Raw genomic sequence first — 24,677 nt, 5'->3', positions numbered from 1 at the left:
AACTGGGTGGTTTCAACAGTGTGCATTTATTTTCTCACAATTCTGGAGGCTGGAAGTCCTAGATAAAGGTGCTGGCAGATTCAGTTCCTGGTGAGAGGTCTCTTCCTGGCTTGCAGACAGCTGTCTGCTCGCTGTGTCCTTATGTGACTTTTCCTCCCTGTGCATATGGAGAAGGAGATCTGGTGTCTCTTCTGCTCGTAAGGACACCAGCCCCATCAATTACCTCTTAAAGGCCCTATCTTCAAATACAGTCATGTTGGGTGTTAGAGCTTCTACATACTTCTTTGGAGGGGACACAGTTTAGTCTGTAACATTCTCTAAATGATACTGTTTTTGAAGAGGTGAGAGATGACCTCTGAGGAAAACTATAACTGAATTCCAAAGAAATAAGTCCCCAAATGGTATTTGGAGGCAAAATATAGCAATGGCTTATGTTTATGCTTATGTTTTTCTCAAGGCTCTATTATATAGGTCTTCAAAATTTTATTTTTATGACAACCATGTAAGGTAAATTGGACAAAAAATACTGTCCCTGCTTGCCAGACAAGAAACCTTAGGGGATGAAAGGGAGGGTATAAAGTGACTTTCCTAAGTAAGTCTGAGAGCTCACAGGAACTGGGGTCTTCATACAGACCCTGTCATATACATTCCATGGCCTTGTCTTCAATATGTGTCTTTCCTTTCCAAGCTACCAACAAAACATTTGTCAGATATCCCACAATGATGCAACAGGACAAATATCTATATGAATCCCAGAGACCAGCAGAGATTTAAAATAAGTGATTCAACCCAAAAGGTTGAAGTTCTGTAAGTTATTTCATTCTTGGTGTAATTTCATTCTCAACCTATTTTCTGGGCACAATTCTTCAAGTAAATGGAAGAAATATACCCCTGGAGGAAGATAAAAACTTTAATGTGAGATCTATTGTATTTTTTTCCCAATAAAAATGAACAAGGTTCAGACAGAAAGAGAAAAAAAAAATGAGTACCTGGGGTGAAGTGGGAAGGTTGTGGTTTTTATCTTTTTTCTTTGACCACATGGCTTTCAGGATCTTAGTTCCCCTCTAGCAGAAAGTGGAAGGTGTCCAGTGGTTAGGACTCTGCAATTTCATTGCTGAAGGTCCAACTTTGATCCCTGGTCAGGGAACTAAGATCCCACAAGCCATGGTAAGAAAAAAAAAAAAAAAAGAGAGAGAAAAAGCTGACTTAAAACTCAATGTTAAAATGAAGATCATGGCATCCAGTCCCATCACTTTGTGGCATATAGAAGGGGAGAAGGTGGAAGCAGTGACAGATTTCCTCTTCTTGGGCCCTAAAATCACTGGAGATGGTGACTGCAGCCATAAAGTTAGGAGATGATAGCTTCTTGGCAGGAAAGCTATGATAAACCTAGACAGTGCTTTCAAAAGCAAAGACATCACTTTGCCTACAAAGGCCCATATAGTCAAAGCTATGGTCTTTCCAGTAGTCATGTACAGATGTGAGAGCTGGACCATAAAGAAGAAGACAGAATGCCAAAGAATTGATGCTTTCACACTGTGGTGCTGGATAAGACTCTTGAGAGTCCCTTGGACTGTGAGGAGATCAAACCAGTCAATCCTAAAGGAAATCAACCCTAAACACTCATTGGAAGGACTGATGCTGAAGCTGAAGCTCTAATACTTTGGCCACCTGATGAAAAAAGCCTACTCATTGGAAAAGACCCTGATAACTGGGAGAGATTGAAGGCAGGAGGTGAAAGGAGCAACAGAAGATGAGATGGTTGGATGGCATCACCAATTCAATCAACATGAACTTGGCCAACTCCAGGAGATAGTGAAGGACAGAGAAGCCTGGCATGCTGTATTCCATGGGGTTGCAAAGTATTGGACACAACTGAGCAACTAAACAACAACAAACCACTGGACTGCCAGGGAATTCCCAGGAAGGTAACATATATGGAGTCTTTAGATGATTGGTATCCCATCAGGACTGATGCCAATAGGATATGGTTGGGGATATTCCTGAGGAGAAGATGCAGCCTCATCTCTGAGATTCAGCAGCCTCTCTATATCTCCCATGCAGATGTATGAGAGATGCATCTGTGGGTACAGCTGCTTTCAGAGATTTTTCCTAAGCTCAGATCAATATCATTGATCTATCCTTCTTCATTTCCTCCTGTTTCCTTCCTTGATCATCGAGTAGTACTTGGAGATGAGGATATGGACTCTGGAAAACAGAAAATGAGAGAGATAAACCAGTGGTTCTCTGGATACTTATGGTAAGGGGTTTCTTCTTGTTTCCAGATCCTATGTCACAGCCCTGTAAGAATGGATTGGACTTTGCAATAGATTCCTATTCCCTTTCCTTACTTTTTAGAGAGTGATAGGGAAGGTATAAAGTGACTTGCCTAAGTAAATCTAAGAGTTCAACTTACTTTTGTTTCTGCTTTTTTTGTTTGTTTGTTTGTTTCTGTTTGCTTTCTTTCTATTCCTTTACTGTTAATATGAACATTTAGCAAATCACCAGTTTAGAAATGATTTACCAACCCACGCATGTGGGGTACCTGAAACACTCTCACAAGATATTGCTTTGGCTCTGCAGGCTGACAGTATATGTTCAGCTCTGTGTAACATGGATGCATTATCTATGGATTTGTCCTAGGCGGAGAGATTCATGGACAGGAAAGTTGGCATGTGCTGCTTCATAGTTGTGATTGTTCTTCAAATAATAGCTTTCACCATACCTACAACATCCTTGGCAATTACTGTTCACGTAAATTGCTACGCTACCTATAGGTCTGCTCAGAAGTGGTCCACCTATATTATATAGCTAGTTAAGTGCAATCTATAATGAAACTTAAGGAAAAGGAGCTGAGTGAAAAATAAAAGCAGCTTTTTATTGAGCATGTGTTACAGACTGGGCTTCCCTGGTGGTTCAGATGGTAAAGAATCTGCCTGCAATATGAGAGACCTAGGTTTGATCCTTGGGTTGGGAAGATCCCCTGGAGAAGGGAATGGCCACCCACTCCATTATTCTTGCTTGGAAAATTCTGTGGGCCTGGCAGGCTGCAGTCCATGGGTCAGACACATGCGTCAGACAAGAGTCAGACCCGACTGAGCAGCTAACATTTTCACTTTCTCTTTCCTGTTATAGGCCAGGTCCCTGGCTATCTGTTGTGTATCTGCTACCTCAGTTCACACTCACATTCATTCTGTCAGGTCATTATTATCCCCATTTCACCAAAGACAAAACTGAAACCAAGATGAACCAAATTGGTGTTCAAGACTACCCAGTGGCAGAGCTAGGATTGGAACCAAGGGCTTCTGAACACCAAAGCCTATCATTTTGACCAGATGCTATACTTCTGCTCCCAGAAGCACTTCATCACCTTCCCAGTGTGGCCTTCACTCTACTGGACTATGTTCGTTCCACCAGCAGGATCTTAACTTTCCAATAGCACCAGTCAGATTGTTTGTTCACACTGATTCCACCGACTACCTTTGAAATGCTTGTAATCTGTGTTCACCATCTCTGTAATGCAAATGAAGTAATTAAATTGTAAAAGACTTTGAAAAGCGAATTATGATTAAAATTTCAGACATCTGTGTAGTACAGTGGTGCCCTATCATTCTTATTCCAGAACATGTGAAATGACTGTACTGAAATTGTAGATAAACTGCTTCAGAGAGCAGAATTGAAGCTCATTACCAACTCCGAAAACTCCTGTTCATTTCCAGCAAGATTACAGATTGATTCTATCTGTCCTACAACCTACGTTTTTTAACATTTTAAAATAACTTGTTACACAAACACATAACAATATTGATGGATTACAAAAAAGAGGGATGAAAATTACCCATAATCCTGATACATTAAAAAAAAATCTATTTTCATTTTTCTCTATTCTCTTCCAGTCCTGGTCCATGTATATAATTTTTACGATGTGAAAACCTATCAGAGGTATAATTTTGTCTTTTGCTCATTTTTTTTTTCAATATACATTGGAGCAAAAGCTTTTCCCATGTTGTTTCAGAATCTTCACCTGCTGTAGCCATGCAATAGCAGTGTCTCCTTCCAGCTGAGACCATGCTGTAGGCAGAATCCAAGCCCTAGGAGGGCAAAATAAATGACTCCTGGGAGGAGCACTTGCTTCTCTCGTTTCTCATTATGTTTTGATGTATCAATGTTGAGAAGTGTGGCAAGACTTCATTAATTTTAACTGCTGTGAAATGGGTTATAATATGAATATACCACAGTGTACCCACATTCAGGGAAGAATCTAAGCAGATGGGTTGGGACTGGTGGGGACAGGTCTGCCAGGGAACTGATTCAGTACTCACCACCTGGATTAAAAATCAACTTCTGGAGTCCGAAAGCTTTGTACCAGGGTGTTGCTATAGAGTTGAGGAGGGAAACAAAAGGAGGATCCAGTAAGCAGTCCAGATTGGAAGCCAAAGATGGATGTTGAGGGGAAAGGTGGTATTTTATCCCAATTAGAGCTGGGAAAAAATTAATGCAGTTATTCCTTAGCCTTGAGATCCAGGCAAGTCACTATAAGCTAGGATAGTGATACATTATTGGTGTTAGTTATATTTGAGTTCCCCAAGCTCACTATACTCTTGTTTCTTATTAAAATGTTTTTATTTTAAAATCTAAAAACATTCAAAACTATAAAGAATAGCAAAACAAAACCCATGTACTACTCACTACTTAGCCCCATCAAATTTTTTAATTTTGCTTTATTTGCTTGAGATAATTTTAAGCACTAAAACATTATAGATATATTTGAATCCACTTGTGTGTTCCTCCCTAGTCCCATTTACCTCCCTCCTCAGAAGTTCCTATCTTTTAGAACATAGTATGTATGCATGTAAACAATATATTGCTTACAGATTTCACAATATATACAAACAGTATCATGCTGTTTTTGTCCTTCTGCAACTTGTTTCTTTTGCTGTACTTTGATATTTAATCTTGTAACTGCTGCTACTGCTGCTGCTGCTAAGTCGCTTCAGTCATGTCCGACTCTGTGCGACCCCAGAGACGGTAGCCCACCAGGCTCCTCCGTACCCGGGATTCTCCAGGCAAGAACACTGGAGTGGGTTGCCATTTCCTTCTCCAGTGCATGAAAGTGAAAAGTGAAAGTGAACTCGCTCAGTCGGGTCCGACTCTAGAGACCCCATGGACTACAGCCCACCAGGCTCCTCCATCCATGGGATTTTCTAGGCAAAAGTAATGGAGTGGGGTGCCATTGCCTTCTCCTAATCTTATAACTACGAGTCATTAATTTTAACTTCTGTGTAATACTCTACTGTATAAATATATCCTAGTCTATTCATTTTTCCTTTGGACAGTCAGGTTGTTCTTAAAGTTTTCTATTCATAGTGATATTACAGTTAATATTGTTGTTATGTCTCCTTTTGAATATGTATGACCTAACACTGCTGGGTTGAAGCAGTTTAATGACCAGTTGCTCTTCAGACTGTATTTGTTTACATTGTGGCATTAGCAAACTTTCAGTCTTTGCTGATGTGATGATATGAAGTGGTATTTCCTTTTATCAACATTTCCCTGTTTACTAATAAGGTCGAGCATCTTTTTATAAGTTTATAATTAATTCTGATTTCTTCTTCTGTGAAGAACCTATTTATATCCTTTTTCTTCCTTTTCGTTAGGTTGTTTGATATTTTAATAATTGTTAATAAGAGTTCTTAAATCTGAATAATTATCTTTATCAGTTATCTCCTTTGGGTCTGTTCCTTGTTTTTTAAACTTATAGAGAGACTTTGAACAGAAATTCTGATGTCATCAACTTTAGTAGGCTTTTATTTTTATTTTTTTTATTGTGCTTGTTTTTTAATGATTTCTAGAATTTTTTTTATAACCTGAAATCAGAAATAAAAATTGCCTTATTTTAAAAGTTTGAAGGGTTAGTTTTCACATTTAGATCTTTAATCCATCTGGAACTCAGTTTTATATCAAGTGTGAAATAGGCATCTGATAGTATTTTATTTTTTCATGTAGATAGTCAATTTCACAGTATCTATTACTCTCCAATCTGTGATACCACCTTTGTCTTGTATTAAGTCCCCCTGTGTCAGAGCTCTTTGTTCAGTTGGTCCACTGTCTGTTCATGTTCCAAGACCACATTGCCTTCATTGTTGCTGTTGCTCAGTTGCTATGTAGGGTCCGACTCTTTTGCAACCCTGCCTACAATCACCATCTGCAGTGATTTTGGAGCCAAAAAATAAAGTCTGACACTGTTTCCACTGTTTCCCCATCTATTTCCGATGAAGTGATGGGACCAGATGCCATGATCTTCATTTTCTGAATGTTGAGCTTTAAGCCAACTTTTTCATTCTCCGCTTTCACTTTCATCAAGAGGCTTTTTAGTTCCCCTTCACTTTCTGCCATAAGGGTGGTATGATCTGCATATCTGAGGTTATTGATAGTTTTCCCGGCAATCTTGATTCCAGTTTGTGCTTCTTTCAGCCAGCGTTTCTCATGATGTACTCTGCATAGAAGTTAAATAAGCAGGGTGACAATATACAGCCTTGACGTACTCCTTTTCCTATTTGGAACTAATCTGTCATTCCATGTCCAGTTCTAACTGTTGCTTCCTGACCTGCATACAGCTTTTGCAGAAGGCAGGTCAGGTGGTTTGGTATTCCCATCTCTTTCAGAATTTTCCACAGTTTATTGTGATCCACACAGTCAAAGGCTTTGGCATAGTCAATAAAGCAGAAATAGATGTTTTTCTGGAACTCTCTTGCTTTTTCCATGATCTAGTGGATGTTGGCAATTTGATCTCTGGTTTCTCTGCCTTTTCTAAAACCACCTTGAACATCTAGAAGTTCACGGTTCATGTACTGCTGAAGCCTGGCTTGGAGAATTTTGAGCATTACTTTACTAGCATGTGAGATGAGTGCAATTGTGCGGTAGTTTGAGCATTCTTTGGCATTGCCTTTCTTTGGGATTGGAATGAAAACTGACCTTTTCCAGTCCTGTGGCCACAGCTGAGTTTTCCAAATTTGCTGGGATATTGAGTGCAGCACTTTCACAGCATCATCTTTCAGGATTTGAAATAGCTCAACTGGAATTCCATCACCTCCACTAGCTTTATTGCCTTTTGGTAACTAGGAAAAATCTGTGGTTGGTAAGGTAGTATTTAATATACTACATTCTTTTGCTAATAATTTAATTAAATTTTTGTTTATAACTGAGACTGGTCTCTATGTTTTTTGGTTTGTTAAATATTGTTTTTAATTTAATTTAATTTCGGAGACATTGAATTATCTGGTTTGGGTATAAAGTTATACTAGTGCCATAAAACAAAACAGATGGATAACTTTCCCTAATTTTCTCTGTCTAACACAATTTTATACGATTGAGATTTTCTGTTGAAGGAAGATTTAGTAAGGCATTTACTAAAACTTATAGAAAAAATTTTTAGAAAATGAATATATTATCACTTGCTACAGAAATGGTTTGGAGTAAAATTTTTGATTACTGATTTCATACTTAATAATGATAATTGATTTCTAGAATTTTGTTTTTTCTTGAGTGATTTTTTATATTATTTCTAGAAAACAATTTCAGAAAATTGTATAAAATTCATCTTGGCTTTAAATTTTGTTGAAATCAAAATGTTTATAGTGGTCTTTTTTGATCATCTATGCTGTAGCTCTAGCTGTTTCTCTTTTTTCAGTCCTAGGATTATTTACTTATGATTTTTCTTTGCTTCTTGATCACTTACTAAAAGTTCCCTCTTCTGTATTGGAAATGTTTCAATGTCACATAGAGAGTTATTTGCTGCCTTGCTATGACTACTATGGGTTATACTAGAAGATAATATATATTTCAAAAGCAGTTATGGAATCCAATTAATGAGTTTCTGATATGTTGATGTGTAATATGAATCACCAGAAGGAGAGTTTTGTGTGTGTTATTTCTCAAATATTTTTGATAATGGAAAACTTTGCTTTTAGGTCCATAGTATATAGTTTGCATTACATGGAAACTTTGGAAAATTTTATCTTGGCTGCTGCTGCTACTGCTGCTAAGTTGCTTCAGTTGTGTCTGACTCTGTGCGACCCCAGAGATGGCAGCCCACCAGGCTCCCCCATCCCTGGGATTCTCCAGGCAAGAACACTGGCGTGGGTTGCCATTTCCTTCTCCAATGCATGAAAGTGAAAAGTGAAAGTGAAGTCGCTCAGTTGTTCTGACTCTTTGCGACCCCATGGACTGGAGCCTACCAGGCTCCTCCATCCATGGGATTTTCCAGGCAAGAGTACTGGAGTGGGGTGCCATTGCTTTCTCCATTATCTTGGCTAAATTGCCTTATAAAAGAAACTCATCATCATAGAATCAAAGAAATTACATGGTTTGATTGGGGCCCTCATAATATATTACTCCTTCACTGAAGCACCTGAGTCATAAAAGCAGATGTGAATCAATGCAACATTCAAATTTAAGAAACTAATCATGAACTGGTATAGCTCTTTGTATTGTTTTCTAAAATATTGGGGAAATCATTGTTTAAACTTAAATTTTTCAGAAAACTGGATTGCATTAATTTGGATGATAGGGCATTTATAATTTAAAATAGCCTAGGAATGACAACATTATCTCCACTTGTTACTTTCAAGAAGAGATTCTTAATAATCGGTGAGGTAAGGACAGCCTCCTGATTTTATTTGTCTTATTGCTTATCACACAGCCCATCTTTCTTAACCACTGTGAGCCACCATTTTTAATAGTGAAGTATCATATCACTCCGGTGTGTTGAAACCAAGAAATATCACAGGTTATAGTTTTTTATTAAGCAAGGATAATAGCCAAAAGAGAATTGCAATAATAATAATGAAAGGCTCACAGTACTGAATCAGAAAACAGCTGTACATAATTTTATGTATTAAATTAACATTGAAAAACTCAAAATCTACCTGTCATTAATAAAATATGTGCAAGGATCCCCCAAATAAATGACTTACTAAAAGACTTGTTTATCATCTATTTCGAGACATAGTGTAGAAAGATGTCCAATGAGAACATCTGTTGTAATGAGCAAAAATATGGCAGTATTTTACATAAAATGCAATATTCCTCTTTTCTTTCTGCAGAGACTTTGTGTTGCAGTGGTGTCCAGTGTTACAGCTTTCTTTGATCCTATTTCAGGATCTACCCATCTCAATATTTACATCAAAAATTTTCATATCAAATAAGAGTATCATTACCCGACATATATTTTGTACATTTCTATATGAGAACTTTGAAAGAACATCAAAATTATTCTTCTCTTTGAAAACGTAATTCTAGCACTTCCAGGACGGCCTTCATAGTGTGGGTAATATAGCAAATATTAGCAAAATAGGAGACGGGAAGAAAAAGTTATTACCACAAGTAACATATTTCCGTTAAAATTTTGAGATGTTCTTGGAATAGAGCCTTTCCTCTTCTCACCTTTGGACCTAGTCCAGCATTCAGAAAGCAACAGCTATAGAAACAAAATCACCCATCAGACAGTAGATGTGCTCTACTTAATATTTTGATATCAAAAATAATCGTTTCTAAACAAAATTGGCATCCATAATCTGATAAATATAAATGAACTCAAGAGTCCATACTGAAAATATTTGAAGCTGAAACTGACTTGAAAAAGCGAGTGCCTTTAAATACTCTGGTTAGAGTATGGTTTTGTTACTGAGTTCTAGTCCTTTTGTTCTTTTAGTTCTGAACTTTTAACCTACTCACTATCCTTTATTTAAATGGTGAGCACTTTAGTGAAGTGTCTTACTTTTAATAGCCTATAAAGTACTATGCAAACTTACATAAGGAAATGTATATATGTAAAGTTGACGGCTAAGCTGGGGGCAGTTTTGCAATATGTTCTAAATGCCTTATCCCATCCTGTGACTTTTTAATGGGAACAGTCTTGTTCAGGGACATTTCTAAATAAATACCAAATGAATGTGGAAAAAAATTAAACATAAATAGTTACTGGACAGCATTATGTTAACAACATGGACACTGTAAAGATCCATCTGTTCCAGAGTGATAATCGTTGAAATACCAACATAGAAAAGCAGGGCAGGATACTGTGTGGAGTTAATGTTTTTTTCACAGTTGTTCTTCTTTATTTTAATTGAATTATGGAAAGTAAGAAGAACGAGGGTAAAAATTTCCATCATCTAGAAACAAGTTAAAATTTTATTTATAAAAATTAACTTCATCTTTTTAAGAGAAATAAAACATTTCCAAAACAATGAAAAATCATTCTAACTCCCTCTTCTCAACCTTCTAGTCAGCATTGTCTTTTTCTTGCCCTTTTTGGCTTCTTCTACTAAAAGCTAGAAGTTGGGAATGGAGTGTGGGCAAGAACTTTCCCTGATGGATGAATACAGAAAGACATCCTTGTAAGAGTTGAGTTAGAGAAGGACTTGAGAGAAGAGGTGCTGGTATAGAATTTGGAGATACTGAAAGGGTAACAAGTCCTTTTTTTTTTTTTTACAAATGAAGCAGGTTTTCTTTTGCTTTCTTTTATGCTTTCTTATGTTTGTTATCATTCCCTAAGGCTCTAAGCCATGCATATGCTTCTTTAAATAAATCTCACAAGATAAAAGCACATCAAAATCACCAAGCATTGATGCCTGTCTGTAAAATATAATCACATGCTAATCATGGAGTATAGATTTGCTTTCTTCCCCAAGGCAAGATGCTCCTTGGCACCTGTGGAGGTGAGCCTCAGCATGAATGATCTGTTTTTGACAGTCTTTTTTAATACATGAAAGCTCATTGACAAGTCACCTTGGCACCCAGTTCAACAATCCCAACTGGTATTTGTGTTGCCTGTGAAATTATACATCCAGAAGACCAAAAGGTGCTTCCCCTACCACACCCAAGCTTGTTGCTACCCTGAAAAGTCTAACTCTGCTGTGCATTGTAGTATCTCTGTCTACTACTATGGGAATTTTATCACTGTATACTATATATGGGAATTTTAATTAAAATTAATTAAAATTTAAAATTTGGTTCCTCAGTCACACTAGTTACGTTTCAAGTGCTCAATAGCTTAGTCTGATCAGTGACTACCATCCTGTACAGCACAGATATGAAATAGTTGCACCATTGCAGAAAATTCAACTGGACAGCACTGGGGCAGGATGCAGTATCTGGTGACATTATTCTCTACATGATTGAGTAATAGTGCTCTGCAGAAAGAGTTCTCCTTGAAGATGGGAGGATCAGGGTGATAATGATCCTTCTAGACTTTAGGGCCTGATGTCGGTAAGATAAAAAAAAATACTAGTTCTTTGCTGCTAAACATATCTGATACTCTTGCACGTAATCTGCCACTTACCTGAGATAAGAGATGTAGAGGAAGGCACAATATTTGGAACATAGGAAATGCTCAACAAGTGTTCGCTCCTGTGTCTGCAGGGCCCCTTTAGGAGGTTGAATCCATACCACTTATGTGAACAGGGAGAATTAATAGAATGGAGATTAATTAATTAATTTGGTGAGTAATTGAGATTAATTAATAGAGATTAATTAATTAATCAACACAAGAATGGAGAGAATGGAACATAGTGAACTAATTAAGTAAAAATTTTCAAGATTAAAAAATCATTAATAAGGTATAGCTTTGTTAACCAAGTAACTAAGATATCATGGAATAGCAACTCCAAGAAGTAGTTTCTATCAGCAAAATTGAGAGGACGGTGGTAGAGATTGAAATTCTAAATCTTAGAAACTTAGAGGAAGAGAATTTGGAGGAAGACAGATGGACAGCAGATGAGAGAGGACCAGAGTGGAGAGAGAAAAGGCAGACAAGGTCTGAGAAACATGGAAGGAGGCTGAAGGTTAACTAGGCTAAAACAGCTAAAAGACTTTTGAAAAATATGGACATGTAATATTTAACTTTAAATGGTTATAGTTCTGGGTATAAATTCTCATACTATTGGTAAGTTCATTGTTAATGAGTCTTTGCAGATAGGGGTTTGTTTTTGTGAAGATTAAACAGATGAGTCTGTTTGCATATGTGAATTAATAACAAGGACTTTTTGGCCCTTCAATCCTTGATTTGTATTTAATTTGGGGAGTATATTTTGGAAAAAGATGACCCATGCAGCAAGAATGATGCAAAAGCCTGGTGAGATGGTAGGAAAATCTATGTAGCTTATTTATAGGACAGGAGTAGGAACCTTCTGAAAAGAAGTCAACTCAAGGACCAATGTCAGTTTAATCCAAATATCTATTCTCTCCTTGTCAGGGCCACATGTAGGGTGCATGTGGGGTGTGTGTGTGTGCGTGTGTACAGCAAAGTACTATTTTTAGTAAAAATAATATAGCTATCATTTACTAATTACTTAATACTCTATTTAATCTCAACTAAAACTCAATTACACATATGTATGTATGATATATGGGCTTCCCTGGTAGCTCAGCTCGTAAAGAATCTGCTTGCAATGCAGGAGACCCCAGTTCAATACCTGAGTCTGGAAGTTCCCCTGGAGAAGGGATAGACTACCCACTCCAGTATCCCTGGGCGTCCCTGGTGGCTTAGATGGTAAAGAATCTGCCTGTACTTTGGGAGACCTGGGTTCGATCCCTGGAAGAGAAGATCCTCTGGAGGAGAGCATGGCAACCCACTCCTGTATTCTTGCCTGGAGGATCCTTATGGACAGAGGAGCCTGGCAAGCTATAGTCTATGGGGTTGCAAAGAGTTGGACACAACTAGCAACTAAGTACAGCACAGCAAATGTATAATATATGAAATGAAATATATATGTCCAAGATTCCCCACTTAAGATATGGATTTGAACCAACCCAGGTGTGCGTGATTCCAAAGAGACCCTGCATTACAGGACCTGCATGATGATGTCTGTCTCTTGGATTTGCACTTGCAAGTGGGAGTCAAAGCTAGTAAACCATGTGCCATAGACAGTAACATGGTCCCATTTTCAACCCCAGTGGGTGTGACCTCTTATATCTAATTAGCTTTATCAACCCTTTCCCCATACCCATTCAGAGGGAAAAAAAAAAAAAAAAAAACTTTTAATGATAAAAACATCATTCGCTTTGCTTAAAAATAGCAACAGTCACACACAAAAAAATTAAATAAATATTTTCCATAGTCTATTGACTGCTGTCATGTAGGTCTGAGCCCCATCACCTTTCTTCCCTGAGCATCCCAGGTGATTTGATGCCGTGTTCTTGCAAACTGCACTTTGATATGTCTTTGGAACAGTTCTGCCCTCCTACATGGAGGTTTTTCCTCTTCCAGCTGACCATATGGTGGCTGTTTGGCTAGCCTGCTGCTGTCCGTCCTCTGCACATGGCCATTAAAGCAGTGCTCTTGCAAAGGTACAGCATGGAGGTCTTTTTTATGCTTCTCTTCCCATTTAGAGAGCATTTGGTTAAATACTATACTAAATTATATATATATGTGTGTGTGTGTGTACACACACAATACACACAAATATACTTAGTATGTATGTGTATTATATATACAGTATGTATAGTTTGGGGTATATTATGTATCTTTATTTATTATATAGTCAGTGAGAGAATGTTGGCTCATTTAAGAGGATTTTTATAAATAAGGGTTCTACTTGTACCTCAAATAAATAAAATCCCTCCCCACTCCCTGTTCTTTAATTCTGTTTGGCAAAAGTAATTCTGAAATGGAGAGAGAGAAAACAATGATGCATAATTTTCAGTAAGTACAGAGTTCTGAGGCTCACAGTAAGCATTGCCATAATTCATAATCTCTCATTCAGTAAGCATTCATTAGACATCTACTGTAATAATAATAAATTATTTATTGCATTTCTACTGTGTGACACATGCTTTGCATTTTCTAATCTTCAAAACAACTCTGTAGAGAAGGTAGCATTATCCCTATTTTACAGATTAAGAAGCTGAGGCTTAAATAATTTACACAATTTAGTTAATTCAGTATAGCTAGCAAGGACCTGGGACAAGACATGAACTACTGTCTGATTGATTCCAGATATAATTTTATTTCTGCTCTGCCTGGCAGCTTTTCTTTGTGCCTACCACTATGCAAGGCAGATCACAGATGAAGATGCATAGCCTGGTAGGGAAGGTAGACCACTGAAACTTCCACTGTTACATTTTCTTGTTTATTAATTTAGTTTCTTTATACATAGAGCTTCAGAAAGTCAGCAGGAAAAGACATCCTTGAAGATCCCCTGGAGAAGGGAAGAGCAACCCACTCCAGTATTCTTGCCTGGAAAATTCCATGGACAAAGGAGCCTGGCGGGCTATAATCCAGGGGGTTGCAAAGATTCGGACATGGCTGAGTGACCAATGTGCCACCCTTCCCTGTCTGGAGGGGCGACCCAAACACACTACCAGAAGTGGTGCATTGGAAATACCAAATGAGATCAATTTCTTTTCTACTCTCAATCCTTAAGTTTTTGTTTTTAAATGGGATCCTGCCCACTGGGGATTTGCCAAATGCAATCTGTAGCACAGAAGATAAGCTAATGAGAGTCTCAAAGAACATAATAGACCCACTCAAGAGGGCGTTTTAGATCAAGGCCTATCTTCTCTTGGCTAGTGTCAGAAGTGAGGGCTGTTTGAGAGATGCAGCATAATCAGACCTAAGCCTGGAGGTAGAAAAGCAGTAATACCCCTTCTATACACACAGTATATGATTCTGATTCATGGTCAGAACTTTACAAGATCCCATCCTTTGGTAGGTTGGAAGCAAGTACATGGATTAAAACTAATAAATATGTTCTTTGCTTCACCACAGTAGTTGTGAATCATCCCTTCCCTGATGATTTCACTTGAGAAGCTGTATTCTGAGTTAAAGAAAAGTTCTAAGTGACTGATGCCAGCCACCTTTGGACACGCTTTTTCTTGAGGATACTTTTTGGTATTGACCTGCCAATAACTTGCTGGGTGACCCTGAATAAGTCATTTCCTTTTTCTGTACCTCTCTGTATAATAGGAAAACAATAATTCCTGCTCTTTGAATATCAATTATATATATTCTAGAATTTTAAAAAGTAGTTTTTAAAATTAAGCTTATGTTTACAGTGTTCTGGGCACTGTGTAGGCATATTGCTCACATAATTTCTGTGACTCTCCGCAAAGTCTCAGTGAGGGTATTATTGCCACTGTCTTCATTTTACAAATGCAGAAATTGAGGCTTAGAATAATTAGGTAACTTGCCACAACCCACCCTGGTTGTAAGTGATTGAGTCAGAACCACTTTATCTACATTTGAAACTCATGTTCAAATTATAAATTACCAAGATTCTGTGGGTAACAATATAAGCCTCTCATTACATTGCAGACTCTTCAGGTTTGTATCTCTTGAAGCATCTCACAGAATATTGGCACCTAGTAGGAACTCAGCAAAGTTTTATAAATCATAAATATGAATGAAAGAACAGATAAGAATGTAAGTTATTGTTACTGTTATCATCATTAATATCTGTTTATTAACAGTACAATGGGAAAGGCCACATTCCCTAGCAACTGTGGTGAATTATACATCATGATATATAGACCTGGAGAATATTAGTTAACTATGTCACATTATTTTTTCAAAAATGAAGAGAAGAAGCACAGTTGGAGTCCACAGGGAAAGATAATAGCAATGTCACACTCCAAGAAGATTTTATATGATTTGCAACAGAGCAGTCCCAATATATCTTAATGTTTTAAAACTTGATCAGTCAGATTTAATTAAAACAATGAACTCTGTACTCCCATGCCATAAATGATAATTCTTCAGTATAATACTTTAGTACATTTTACAAAATGTGAATTAGTGATATAAGAGGCTCACATGCTTGTTGTTATGTCTAAATTAGTTGTGAACTTTGTCCCATGACACCAAATTTTGGGAATTATTTATAAACTAAATTTCAAATGCAGTTTAAAGAAAAAAAAATACCCAGTGTTTAGGGCATTTAATGGAAGTATACATGCACACACAAGTTGAGGGAAGGGCACGTGTGTGGGTATATGTGTACTTGTGTGTATTTCTATATAAAAGAAATCATATTTCGTACATTTTAAAAATCATGAATCTGTTGCCTGGATCTATTCTGTGTAGTTCAGAGGTGTTGGTTAGTAAGGAGACAGAAAACCATAACTTCCATATTTAAAGTACTAGCAAAAATGTGTTTTGAATGAGTAATAAGCCATCTGTGCACCTGAGGATTCCTGAGTCCACGTGTGCACTACACAAACATGTATCTGTCTGTTAGTCACTGTTCTAAAAGACTTGAGTAACCAGTGTTCAAGTGGGGATGTTTTGGATAATAAAAGTTAATAAAGGCTGTGTCGCATATGTAGACTTCATTTTGGGAATTCTGAGGCACATCTTCAAAACAGGCAGTCACCTGCTACAGGTGGCTAAATCTAATCTGGCCGATGAGTAATAAGATATCATGCAAAGATCCAAGAGCACATATGCCAAGGAAGCTGATTTTCACATGAACAACTCTGTATGGTGGGTTCCATAACAAGTAGAAGAAAAGGTTTATTTAGTTACGGACAGGCACTTTTTCTTCTGTGTATCTTTGCCTGTGCTGGGTCTTCATTGCTGCGTGGCCTTTTCACTAGTTGTGAGGAGTGGGGTTGCTCTGGTTGCGGTGCAGGCTTCTCACTGCAGTGGCTTCTCTTCTGGTGGAGTGCAGGCTCTAGGGTTATGCAGGCTTTGGTAGTTGTGGTTCCTGGGCTCTAGAGCGCAGGATCAGTAGTTGTGCTGCATGGACTTAGTTGTTCTGTGGCATGTGGGATCCTCCTGAACAAGGATCAGACCTGTGTCTCCTGCACTGGCGGGTGGATTCTTTACTACTGAGCCACCAGGGAAGCCTCCCCTTCTAACTTTGATGGGTAATGCAGGCAGTTCTGATTAAACTGTTAGGGTTGCTCTAACAGGTTTTACTATTTATAAAATAAAATAAGTAAATAATTCTTCAGTAGGTACAGTTTTGAAGCTAACTGGTTAAATCAATTCGTTGTTCACTTTAGTATCATGTTGCTACTTGTTATCTCTTCTTTTGATTGCAAGAATAAAACTTTCCTGTCCTCCAGAAAGGTACTAAACATTTTTTCAGCCACACCAGCACTTGCATTAAACCCCTTTCAAATGAGCATTTTTGTGCCTCAGAACCCAGCTTCTGAGAGTCAGCCAGTCAGTAATAACCCTAGCTTTTGAGAGCCAGCCAGTCTGAGCCTCAACATCTCAAGTAAGCAACCCCTGCTCTCCAGGCTTCTGCATTAAGAATCAACACACCTATAAACAAACCAGGCTCATTTGAAAGCCCACCGATCCTGAATCCACAGTTCCTAATGCACTGCATTTGTTTTGATAATGTATGTTCTACAGCAAAGCCTTTCCTTCCCTGCTGCTAAGTCGCTGCAGTCGTGGCCAGCTCTTTGCAACCCCAGTGACTGGGTAGCCTGCCAGGTTCCTCTGTCCATGGGATTTTCCAGGCAAGAATACTGGAGTGGATTGCCATGCCCCCCTCCAGGGGATCTTCCTCACCCAGGGATAGAACCGGGGTGTCTCTTTACCACTAGTGCCACCTGGGAAGCCCTCCCCTAGCAGGCAGCAAGTTCAACTTCTTGTTTCAGGTACTGTGGTGGGAGCCACCCCTGCATTTGTTGACAAGTGACCTTCCTAATAAGGGGTTGAAAGAAAGATAATACAGCTCTTTCTTCTTGCTCCTGCTGCTGCTAAGTCACTTCAGTCGTGTCCGACTCTGTGCAACCCCGCAGATGGCAGCCCATCAGGCTCCACAGTCTCTGGGATTCTCCAGGCAAGAACAGTGGAGCGGGTTGCCATTTCCTTCTCCAGTGCGTGAAAGTGAAGTCACTCAGTCGTGTCCGACTCTTAGCGACCCCATGGACTGGAGCCCACCAGACTCCTCCATCCATGGGATTTTCCAGGCAAGAGCACTGGAGTGGGGTGCCAACCAAAATTTGGCCCTCATGCAAGACCTGCCTCAACATTAAACTAATCCTACAGTGCAGTGTGTGCATGTAGTCCTAAGTACAGTGCATGCATCTGAATGCACTGTTTACTCCTCTGTATTCCTTCTCTGTTTTCAAAAGCGAGATGCATGTATTACTGGTGGTTTGGGAGATCATTTTGCTGGTACACAAGCAAACAATTTTTGTATGTATGTGCAATCTCTAACACATATTTGAAAAATGTGAAACTAAAACATAAAATTGGTTATTTCAGAAATAGGATTGCTTTAGTCAAAGCTAACATAAGCTATAAATTTAAAAACTGAATGAAGTTTAAAAATTATTGAATAAACCAAATTTAGATGGTTTATACAAGTAATGTTGTTAGTATACATATGTTTGAAATTTTAGAAATATTTCTCCACATATTATAAGTTCTTTGAGGAAAGAAACCAGACTGGCCACTTTGGTCTAAAACAGTGTCTGTGTCTAGCACATAAAAAAATACTCATTAAATATTTGTTAGGCAATGGGTAGAATTCCAGATAAGCCTCACAGTAATCAGGAACAGTCAAAACATGAACAACTGTAGTATCCAATAGTGATGGCCAGAGGAGGTAAGGATAAGTGTATAGCCCAGTATAGTGTCCTTCAAGAAGTTTTTCTTAAGAATGCATGCCTAGAATGCCTCATTCAGACTTCTCTGAAAACTCTTAGAAGTTGTCTTCATTACTCATTTGACATGTAAGCATATTCTCTTTTATATTAGCCAAAGGAACTTATGGTTATTTGGCATTTCAGTTCACAAAACAATTTCACATACATTATTGATTGTATTGTTTTAGTAGCTCTATGAGATAGATACGGCATACCTTCCTATTCTATGAGAAAACTGGGGCTCATGGAGGTTAAGTGGTTTGCTCACCTTGAAAAAATATTTATTAAGCCCTTTTCCTGTGCAAGGCTCAAGTGACTGGAAATTCCACAGGAAGCTCATTGGGTGTGGGGCCTTTCATTTAACAGGGGACGCTTAGGCATTGTCTATGTCTAAATCCTGAATTTGTGTTGTAACTTGTACAGCTACAATTATTATGATAAAATGTAAAAGCTAGTATTAAATTTTTAATTCCATACAGCTACTTCAAATGTAGGGGAAAAGGTCTGCGCTTTAGGAAAATAATTTATATAATAACAGGACCGATATCTTACCTCTATATATAGATAATACATTTCCTTCTCATCCTATTTTGTTTGAGTTTTATTTCAGGAATTGTTGAATATTATCAGATTTTTTTCTGTTTAATTACTTAAGTACTGTTTCTGTTTAATTTGTTAATACAATAAATTATATTGGTCGATTTCCTGATTTAAGGCCATGGTTAAAATCCTGGAATAGCCATTCTTAGTCAGTCTAGCTTTCGACACCATCTGCATTCTATTTGATTATGTCTTGTTTATAATTTTTATACTAATATTTATTAGTGATATTGGCCTGTGGATTGTTGTTTTGATATATTTGTTGCATGTTGTACAATTTGTGATGTCATAAATTGAATTATGACATGATGTCATAAATAGAATTACGCAGTCTAACAATTTTATCCAGGAGATGTAAAATAGAAGGTAAACTCTTTTAGGACAAAGACCTTCCTTTATTTAATGGCACATTCTCAAGCCTAAAACAGTGACTGACATACTAAGCACTAGATAAATGTTTGTCTAACGGAGGTTCGTGACATTGTACAGGAGACAGGGATCGAGAACATCTCCATGGAAAAGAAATGCAAAAAAGCAAAATGGATGTCTGGGGAGGCCTTACAAATAGCTGTGAAAGGAAGAGAAGTGAAAAGCAAAGGAGAAAAGGAAAGATATACCCATTTGAATGCAGAGTTCCAAAGAATAGCAAGGAGAGATAAGAAAGCCTTCCTCAGCGATCAATGCAAAGAAATAGAGGAAAACAACAGAATAGGAAAGATTAGAGATCTCTTCAAGAAAATTAGAGATACCAAGGGAACATATCATGCAAAGATGGACTCAATAAAGGACAGAAGTGGTATGGACCTTAGAGAAGCAGAAGATAATAAGAAGAGGTGGCAAGAATACACAGAAGAACGGTACAAAAAAGATCTTCATGACCAAGATAACCAGGATGGTGTGATCACTCACCTAGAGCCAGACATCCTGGAGTGTGAAGTCAAGTGGGCCTTAGAAAGCGTCACTACGAACAAAGCTAGTGGAGGTGATGGAATTCCAGTTGAGCTATTTCAGATCCCGAAAGATGATGCTGTGAAACTGCTGCACTTAATATGCCAGCAAAAATTTGGAAAACTCAGCATTGGCCACAGGACTGGAAAAGGTCCATTTTCATTCCAATCCCAAAGAAAGACAATGCCAAAGAATGCTCAAACTACTGCACAATTACACTCATCTCACACACTAGTAAAGTAATGCTCAAAATTCTCCAAGCCAGGCTTCAGCAATATGTGAACTGTGAACTTCCAGATGTTTAAGCTGGTTTTTAGAAAGGCAGAGGAACCAGAGATCAAATTGCCAACATCTGCTGGATCATGGAAAAAGCAAGAGAGTTCCAGAAAAACATCTATTTCTGCTTTATTGATTATGCCAAAGCCTTTGACTGTGTGGATCACAATAAACTGTGGAAAATTCTGAAAGAGATGGGAATACCAGACCACCTGACCTGTCTCTTGAGAAACCTATATGCAGGTCAGGAAGCAACAGTTAGATGTGGACATGCAACAACAGACTGGCTCCAAATAGGAAAAGTGGAAGTGAAAATGAAAGTGAAGTTGCTCATTCATGTCCGACTCTTTGCGACCCCATGGTCTGTAGCCTTCCAGGCTCCTCCGTCCATGGGATTCTCCAGGCAAGAATACTGGAGTGGGTTGCCATTTCCTTCTCCAGGGGATATTTCAGAACTTAGGATCAAACCCGGATCTCCCACATTGCAGGCAGATACTTAATCCTCTGAGCCACCAGGGAAGCCCCCCAAATAGGAAAAGTACATCAAAGCTGTATATTGTCACCCTGCTTATTTAACTTATATGCAGATTACATCATGAGAAATGCTGGGCTGGAAGAAGCACAAACTGGAATCAAGATTGCCAGGAGAAATATCAGTAACCTCAAATATGCAGATGACACCACCCTTATGGCAGAAAGTGAAGAACTAAAGTGCCTGTTGATGAAAGTGAAAGTGGAGAGTGGAAAAGTTAGCTTAAAGCTCAACATGCAGAAAACTAAGATCATGGCATCTGGTCCCATCAATTCATGGGAAATAGATGGAGAAACAGTGGAAACAGTGTCAGACTATTGTTTGCTGCTCCAAAATCACTGCAGATGGTGATTGCAGCTATGAAATTAAAAGACACTTACTCCTTGGAAGAAAAGTTATGACCAACCTAGATAGCATATTCAAAAGCAGAGATATTACTTTGCCAACAATGGTCCGTCTAATCAAGGCTATGGTTTTTCCTGTGGTCATGTATGGATGTGAGTGTTGGACTGTGAAGAAGGCTGAGCGCCAAAGAATTGATGCTTTTGAACTGTGGTGTTGGAGAAGACTCTTGCGAGTCCCTTGGACGGCAAGGAGGTCCAACCAGTCCATCCTAAAGGAGATCAGTCCTGGGTGTTTGGAAGGACTGATGCTAAAGCTGAAACTACTTTGGCCCCCTCACACGAAGAGTTGACTCATTGGAAAAGACTCTGATGCTGGGAGGGATTGGGGCCAGGAGGAGAAGGGGACAACAGAGGCTGAGATGGCTTGATGGCATCACCAACTCGATGGACAGGAGTTTGGGTGAACTCAGGGAGTTGGTAATGTACAGGGAGGCCTGGCATGCTGCCATTCATGGGGTCGCAAAGAGTCGGACACGACTGAGGAACTGAACTGAAGGTATAAAGGAAGACAGGAACAAGGAATTGGAGGGAAAATGCAAGGGTCTGATTTTTTAAAAGCTTGTGAGCAATCAACTATAATGTTATCAGATCAATTGCTATTTTTGGTAGAAAATATACTTTTTAAACCTGTTCTCACTAATTGATCTACTCAAGTTATTTGATATTTCTTTATTTAACTGAGTTATTTATATTACTCATTTTCTCTAGGTATTTTAATTTGTAGCCATAGAGTTACATGTAATATTTCTTATGTTCTTTTAGTTAGTTCTGTTTCTAGATGTGGTTATGTTTTCTATCTTATCCAGTTACCTTATAGATTTTTGTTCTTGTTTTTTCCTTCTTAATTTGGAATATAAGATATTTATCACTTTTGGGCTTGTCAAAGAACTAGCTTTTATAATTGTCTCTTCTACTGCTTTCATTTTGTTTTGTTTTCTAGTCCATTACTTTCAGATTGCATTAAATTAATTCTTTTTTCCTAGCCTGTTTTGTAGGTTTTCTTGTTTTACACTTTTTAAGATCAATGCTAACTTCCCTTTTTCATTCTTTCTTTTTTAGTACAAAGGCATTTAAATTGATAGCCTGTGTCACAAATAATGCTTTTGCTGTTTCCCAGAAGTTTTAGTACAAAGTATTTTTATTTTCTTTCTTTCCAGATAAATTATAATTTTACTTTTTATTCTGCGTTTAAACCAGTGAAATGAAGTGAAGTGAAAGTCACTCAGTCATGTCCGACTCTTTGCAACCCCATGGACTGTATAGTCCATGAAATTCTCCAGGCCAGAATACTGGAGTGGGCAGCCTTTCATTTCTCCAGGGGATCTTCCCAACCCAGGAATCTAACCAGGGTCTCCTGCATTGCAGGCGGATTCTTTACCAACTGAGCTCTGAGGGAAGCTTTAAACCAGAGGTTATATATATATAAAGAAATTTGTTATTTCAAAGAGAATAAGATTTTACAATAAAATATTTTTTCTTATTAGATTATTTTCAGTGTGGGCTTCATGATAGAAAAATTGTATTGACGCCTTCAGTTCAGTTCAGTTCAGTCAGTCGTGTCCAACTCTTTGAGACCCCATGAATTCCAGCACTCCAAGCCTCGCTGTCCATCACCAGCTCCCGGAGTTCTCCCAAACTCATGTGCATTGAGTCGGTGATGCCATCCAGCCATCTCATCCTCTGTCGTCCCCTTCTCCTCCTGTGCCCAATCCCTCCCAGCATCAGAGTCTTTTCCAATGAGTCAACTCTTCTCATGAGGTGGCCAAAGTAGTGGAGTTTCAGCTTTAGCAACAGTCCTTCCAAACACCCAGGACTGATCTCCTTTAGGATGGACTGGTTGGACCTCCTTGCAGTCCAAGGGACTCGCAAGAGTCTTCCCCAACACCACAGTTCAAAAGCATCAATTCTTTGGCGCTCAGCCTTCTTCACAGTCCAACTCTCACATGCATACATGACCACAGGAAAAACCATAGCCTTGACTAGATGGACCTTTGTTGGCAAAGTAATATCACTGCTTTTGAATATGCTATCTAGGTTGGTCATAACTTTCCTTCCAAGGAGTAAGCGTCTTTTAATTTCATGGCTGCAATCATCATCTGCCGTGATTTTAGAGCCCCCCAAAATAAAGTCTGACACTGTTTCCACTGTTTCCCCATCTATTTCCCATGAATTGAGGAGACCAGATGCCATGATCTTCGTTTTCTGAATGTTGAGCTTTAAACCAACTTTTCACTCTCCTCTTTCACTTTCATCAAGAAGCTTTTTAGTTCCTCTTCACTTTTTGCCATAAGGGTGGTGTCATCTGCATATCTGAGGTTATTGATATTTCTCCTGGCAATCTTGATTCCAGTTTGTGCTTCTTCCAGCCCCGCATTTCTCATGATGTACTATGCATATAAGTTAAATAAACAGGGTAACAATATACAGCCTTGACGTACTCCTTTTCCTATTTGGAACCAGTCTGTTGTTCCGTGTCCAGTTCTAACTGTTGCTTGCTGATCTGCATATAGGTTTCTCCAGAGGCAGGTCAGGTGGTCTGGTATTCCCATCTCTTTCAGAATTTTCCACAGTTTATTGTGATCCACACAGTCAAAGGCTTTGGCATAGTCAATAAAGCAGAAATAGATGTTTTTCTGGAACTCTCTTGCTTTTTCCATGATCCAACAGATGTTGGCAATTTGATCTCTGGTTCCTCTGCCTTTCTAAAAACCAGCTTGAACATCTGGAAGTTCACAGTTCACATATTGCTGAAGCCTGGCTTGGAGAATTTTGAGCATTACTTTACTAGTGTGTGAGATGAGTGCAATTGTGCGGTAGTTTGAGCATTCTTTGGCATTGCCTTTCTTTGGGATTGGAATGAAAACTGACCTTTTCCAGTCCTGTGGCCACTGCAGAGTTTCCCAAATTTACTGGCATATTGAGTGCAGCACTTTCACAGCATCATCTTTCGGGATTTGAAATAGCTCAACTGGAATTCCATCACCTCCACGAGCTTTGTTCGTAGTGATGCTTTCTTTTTTGTTGTTGTTGTATTTTTGTTTGTTGATGTGCTTTATTTATTTACTTACTTTACAATATTGTATTGGTTTTGCCATACATCAACATGAATCTGCCACAGGTGTACACATGTTCCCCTTCCTGAACCTCCTCCCACCTCCCTCCCCGTACCATCCCTCTGCGTCATCTAAGGCCCACTTGACTTCACATTCCAGGATGTCTGGCTCTAGGCGAGTGATCACAATATCATGATTATTTGGGTGGTGAAGCTCTTTCTTGTACAGTTCTTCTTTGTATTGTTGCCACCTCTTCTT

This window comes from Bos indicus, chromosome 8, assembly GCF_029378745.1.
Source record: "Bos indicus isolate NIAB-ARS_2022 breed Sahiwal x Tharparkar chromosome 8, NIAB-ARS_B.indTharparkar_mat_pri_1.0, whole genome shotgun sequence".
In the NCBI taxonomy this organism is placed as follows: domain Eukaryota; kingdom Metazoa; phylum Chordata; class Mammalia; order Artiodactyla; family Bovidae; genus Bos; species Bos indicus.
The sequence above is the reverse complement of the archived record's forward strand: the minus strand, read 5'-3'. Positions refer to the sequence as shown.